Below are 6,307 nucleotides of genomic sequence, written 5' to 3' on the forward strand. Positions count from 1 at the left end.
AGTGACCTCTTCAATGCCTTCTTCTTGCATAGAGTCAAGTATCATTTGTTCCAATTGATCGATGCATAGACCAAAGAGAGTTGGTGACAACGGACATCCTTGTTTAACCCCAGTAGTGCTTACAATTTTTTTTGAAATTTCTCTTCCCATGTACAATTGACAAATCACCTTCTCATAGATCCTATTGACTACCGACACAAAATGAGTGAGAGAGAGAGAGAGAGAGAGAGAGAGAGAGAGAGAGAGAGAGAGAGAGAGAGAGAGAGAGAGAGAGAGAGCTGAGGTCAAGTGTGTGTGTGTGTGTGTGTTCATGTGAGTGTGTGTGTGTCTATGGAGAGAGAGAGAGAGAGAGAGAGAGAGAGAGAGAGAGAGAGACTTGACACAAAACGAGAGAGAGAGAGAGAGAGACTTGACACAAAACGAGAGAGAGAGAGTGAGGGCTGAATGAGAGATAGAGATGGAGAGAGAGGGTAGCGAGAGAGGGGTGGATGAGAGAGCGAGAGATAGAGACAGTGAGCTAAGGTCAAGAGTGTGTGTGTGTGTGTAGGTGTATGTGAGTGTTTGTGGGTGTGTTTGTGTATATTAAGAGAGAGAGAGAGATATTTCCTATCGACTGCCGATACAAAATGAGAGAGAGAGAGAGAGAGAGAGAGAGAGAGAGAGAGAGAGAGAGAGAGAGAGAGATTGTATTATTGTCCACGGAGGTCAGATATGACCTATGGGACCAAAGGCAAGACATTACAAACGTGGGGGGGTTTTGGGATACATCTTAGTTAAGGACTGAGGGTCCAAAAAGAAGGTGAGACATAATAAGATGAATAAAATATTTGCAGAAAGGGATGTGGAGGGAGCTGGTTTGGGAGTGAAAAACTCTTGAATAATGGCTTTACCTCCTCTGTAGACTGCCCATTTCCCTGTTGCGCGCACTTCTCGCACCTTTTGTAGTTCTACTTTCTTCTGCTTGAGTTGTGCAGGTGTAAGATCTTCTGCAAACCATATTTTGGTGTCCTTGAGAAGCCTTGATTGCTCAAGAAATTTGATTTGGTCTGCCTTGGTTTTGAAGGTGTAGATTGCATTATTGGTGCGAGGTTCGTGTGTAAGAGAAGTGATTATTGCCGGATCACACTGTACCATGGGGATTGCGGATTCGATGCAGGAAAATGACTCGTGACTGAGGTCTCCCTCCCCTTTCCAATCGCTTGGAAGCCCTCCAATGCGAACATTGAGGGAGATTTCCTCTTGCCGTTGCTGTTCACGTAACGTGGAGGCCACGCGATCTTCGACCCTATGAGAGATTTCCTCTTGTACTTGAGTTTTGACCTCCTTTGTGATGGTCGTCTCTACTTCTTCTTTTGCCTTCCTGAGCTTGATTTCGATCTACTTCAACTCCTCCTCCTTCTGATTCTCTATTGTCGCAAGCTGAGCTTTGAAAACTGAAAGCCTTTGTTTCAGCTTTTCATTCTCCTTGCTTAGGTTTTTGACTTCGGTTTGGAGGCGGGTGATGTTGTCTACCTTGGGAGGTGTTGCTACGACTCCAGCGAAGCTGAGCTTACCTCGGGACGAGGCTCGAGTAGCCATGGATGCCAAGGGTGAGTTGCTTGGGACCTTCTCGAATCAGTCATCTTCTTGAGACAATCACCTTAGGTTGGGGTTAAGGCCGACTTTCTTGTGGTTGAGGTCGGACGGCAAGGGTGAGAATCACCTTCACTGACACAAACCCCTTAGGTAAAAGGTTAATGAAGTTTCGTTCATAAGGTAAGATAGGGCAGGTTGCCGAGATCGAAATGGAGCAGGGCACCACCGAGCAGAACTGCATGACAGGGACGAAATTGGGCAAGGCAGGTTGTCGAGGGCGAAATGGGCAGGGAACCACCGAGTAGGTTGACAGGGGCAGAGTCGGGCAAGGTCGTAGGTGACCACGCAGGGCCAAGTCACACAGGAAGCCGAGACCAGGCCGCACAAGGTGAGCCGGGACCAGGCCAATTCGATCTGAGTTGGGGTGGGGCGAGCTAAGGCTTGATGCCCCCCCACAGGGCAGCCCCTCGCCCAGAGAGAGAGAGAGAGAGAGAGAGAGAGAGAGAGAGAGAGAGAGAGAGAGAGAGAGAGAGAGAGAGAGAGAGAGAGAGAGAGAGAGAGAGAGAGAGAGAGAGAGAGAGAGAGAGAGAGATTTTATTATCGTCCTCGGAGGTCAAATAGGACCTATGGGACCAAATTTACATGTGATGTAGTATGTGTATGGCTGATGAGCGACTCTTGATGCTCCAAAATTGTGGTGATGAGAGTCGCAATGGAGAGCCCATACTTTGGCTGGGAGAGGAAAGTGTGTACGTCTAAGTTATGGCTGAAAATGTGAGAGAAGCAAGTTCGGATGTGACCAAAAGTTGAGCACTCTAGTAGTGTGTGGTACTCAAAATCTCGAACTTGCAGTGAGCATAATGTGCACAGTCGATTTGACTCTTCTCCATTGCCCCAACGCCCTATCTTGCATCGAAGGAAATGGGAGCTAAGCCAAATGGCTGCGATAGTGCATATTGCCGAGACAAGGGGATAGGCTCAAGCATGTAATTGTGAGTACGGTTTCCTCTTTGAGCAAAGAACATGGTTTTGTAGTTGGGGGCAATATGGGTGGTGTAATGTATGAAGCGTGACCCACCGGATTTCTCCCAATCCGTAATACATTGGCGTTGTAGAAAAACTTCATTCACTTGCGAGTCGATTGAAGCATCATGTACCAAGTGTAATGCATCCCATCTCACAAACCACTTCTTTATGTCTTGCATCCATCCCATGCTCAAGATCTTGCTTTTATACGTCTTTTGAACTTTTTTGCTTGCTTCCCATGCAATTGTAGGAAGTCGATGTGAGGGGTTTTGACGCATCTTTATCATGTACTCCACAACCCTTTCCATGCCCATAACCTCAATTGGAAGACATCCCGGCTCAAGAAGTAGGAGCATATATGGTGTTTGTGTCTTCACTTGGAGAAAGTTTGTGAGAAAACGCTTTTGGACATTCTCATAATGCATTCACAATGCCTGCGCATTTACCTTTGGCATCATTTGCCATTTTAGCTCGACAGGGTGTTGGCCTACTTACCTCTAGGCCTAGATGGTGCATCATGTTCTCACTCATGACGCATATTTGTGCGCCACCATCTATGTAGATGTTTGACATACACTGTTCTTTTATGTGGGTATCCATGATAGGTAGGATGTCGTTTAGAATCCTCCTAGAGATAGACCCAACTACCCAACCACCTATGTAGATGTTTGACATACGCTGTTCTTTTATGTGGGTATCCATGATAGGTAGGATGTCGTCTAGAATCCTCCTAGAGATAGACCCAATTACCCAACCATCTATGTAGATGTTTGACATACACTGTTCTTTTATGTGGGTATCCATGATAGGTAGGATGTCGTCTAGAATCCTCCTAGAGATAGACCCAACTATCCTTGGTCTTGACTTTCTAGTACTTACCATCTTTGTCCATTGTCTCCTCATCCTTGGTGCAAGATGGAGTAATTGGGGCCAGGTTATTTTTTGACCCTGCATCAAAACATGTTCAAGAACTAGGTCATATGGTTTAGCATACTTGCCCAACGAAAAATCCAAGATGTCGATCTTCCACCAAGGCTTAGACACATGCTTGAAAGAATCTCCTTTTCCTTTCATCTTTTCCTCCCTTTGAGAGGCCTCTTTGTGCCTAGCATGCTTCACTCCCATGGAATTTACTTCTTCTACTTTCCTTTTCCTTTGTCCTTCTCTTTGACGTGCTCTTCTACCTTCGCCTTTCCTTTAGCTTCAAGACTGCTGACATTCATTGCTTGGTTTCCAGCAGGTGGTGGAGGTAGCGGTGGAATGAGAGGTTGCAGTGGTGGTGGTGGTTGTACGGGTGGTCGAAGGATTTGGACCGGTGGAATTGGTTCTGGTTGCCTGGGCGGTGGTGGCCTCACCCTTGGTGGAGAAATTTGATTCTGCCTTACTCCTCTATTGAAGTTCTACCTTCTTGGATGAGGACAGTAGTACATGCCATGGCCATCCTCTCCACAATTGTAACAATGGTAGTCTTGATTCCGTGTTTGTTGCCCTCTTCCTTGCACTGGATTTTTGGCAGGTGCATGCACTTGTTGCACCAGATGTACTAAAAGATTCTCTAACTGGTTGGTGATTTGGTCGAGCAGGTTTTGTTGGTCTTCAATCGGTTCCTGCAACTGATTTCTTTGGACGGTTGCTGCAGGTGTGGTTTGGCCCTACCCGGTTCCTCTTCCTTGGTAGTCTTGGCTTGTAGACGAAATTTATTATCTTTAAGGCGGGCTTCTTCAACTGCTACCTCATACATAGCGGGAAACCTTCCCTTCACCTTCTCTTAAAGAATTGGCCATAAACTAGCCACAAACCGGTCTTTCTTTAGGAATTTGGGTGCCCCTTCGCCCTTCCTTAGTGATGCAACCCATCGTCCCCATCGATCCATGAACTTTGATTCATATGCTGCATATTCAACCACACTTCCTTGCTTGAACCCCATAAAAAATTTCCACAATTTCTTTGATGTGGTTCCTTCTCCATAGCGCCTAAGAAACGTTGTTCTTAGCAAGTCTCACCTCTCCTTGGTGGCTTGCACCAAGGTGTTGTACCATGATCTTGCTTCCACTTTCATTAATAGTGGAAAATACATATATGCAAAGTATCGTCATCCCTTCCAGAGATGACACATGCTATCTCAAGATTATCCAAGAAATCCAAAGCATCGTCCCCCACCTTACCTGTGAAGGTTGGAAAAAAAACATTTGCCATTGCAAAACACAATTTTTTTTAAAAAAACACACAAGTAGCTTAGCGGCTTATAGCGGCTTCTTACAAGGTTGGGTGGATAGATCAAAACAGGATGAAAATTGAAACAGTAAAGGACTGATCGTAATTCAACACAAGGAGGATAATGGGATTAAGGGAGCTAAGGATCCTTCCCAGCAACGCAACACCAAACAAAAACACAATCTTTTGCTGATAGAAGATCTTTCTATCTACATATGTATGTACGTACATGTGGTGCAAAAATCTAAACAAAAAAGCGGTTCATTCGTTATCCATGATGCATAGAGTGTAGAGTACTCACTTATACCCTTACCATGCCGATATTGACAAGGCGGCACATCCACAGGAGGTCATCACCCTTCATAGGCTCTACCTTCGCTTCATTGCTCAGCATGTATGGAGTGATGTTGACGTGTTTGACTAATCCTAGCCTTTTAGCTAGCAACAATTGCAAAGTTATCATAATTGGCTCGTTGCATGAATTCCACACCATTTAATTGTAGCTCGCGTCTCTGGTCCACTGGGTTTCACCTGTGGTAGATAGTTTCTTCAGGATGAGTTGTTCGGGAACAGGAGGAAGGCCCTCTACCCACCTTTCAAAACAGCGAGAATAGTAGCCAAACCACTCCTCTCTAGGGCATGGGAACCTCCTTATCACCTCTGCTTCGGGGTTGTCGAAGTGGAATGGCAGCACTGGCATGTGCACTGCGATTCGATAGGAGATCTTTGGCTTCTTTGCTTTTCAGAGCCAAACTCGAAGCACTCGCATGGCTAGGAGTTTCTTCTTCCTTGGGGGTCATGTGATTTAGGATTCGCCTAGCCCTCCTTTTCCTTTGGTATGAGCAACCCTTTTGGCCACTTAGGAGTAGAGGCTACACTTCTATTTTCCGATTCCTTAGGGAAGAGAGGCTTTACTAATATGGATGATTTCCTTGAAGTGGATGTTGATGTAGAGGATTTTTTCTTCTCCTTTACCTCCGTTGATGGCACTCATTGATAGAGTGCGGTGGGTGACGGCAATGAGAGAAGCTTGCTGCCCTCCCTCGGGTGGCTCTTGATTCATGGTTAGAATGAGAGATGCGAGATGGAGAACGTACTTCTTGGATTTTGACGATGGTGTATTCCGGCGGCAACACTTCAATCAAGGCTCTTAGCGCTTCTTCAATTTCTTCCTCTTCCGTTCTCCAATTGAAGAATTCTAGCAGCCACTCGTCCATGGTCGACAACATGCATCATTTTTAGTGTTGTAAATTGAAGGATTCCAAGAAGCCGTCCTAAGTGGGGGAACCAAATGACAAATGCAAGCGCTAAACGGAGCCCATCAGCCTCTATGCCAAGCCCGTGCATGCAGGACTCGTCACACGGAGTGAATAGGGGACACCACCTAGCTTTGAGCGGCTAGGACATAGACATTAGAAACTCAAATAACACTAACACAACACACCAGAGAGAGAGAGAGAGAGAGAGAGAGAGAGAGAGAGAGAGAGAGAGA

At 45.9% G+C, this 6,307-nt stretch overlaps 1 pseudogene; it reads right to left on the bottom strand.

Moving 5' to 3' along the window:
• Positions 1 to 773: 773 nt before the first annotated feature.
• On the bottom strand, positions 774 to 1,578 carry LOC147443879 (uncharacterized; annotated as a pseudogene).
• Positions 1,579 to 6,307: the final 4,729 nt, after the last annotated feature.

Source organism: Adiantum capillus-veneris, chromosome 13, assembly GCF_014529385.1.
Source record: "Adiantum capillus-veneris isolate H3 chromosome 13, ASM1452938v2, whole genome shotgun sequence".
Classification (NCBI taxonomy): Eukaryota; Viridiplantae; Streptophyta; class Polypodiopsida; order Polypodiales; family Pteridaceae; genus Adiantum; species Adiantum capillus-veneris.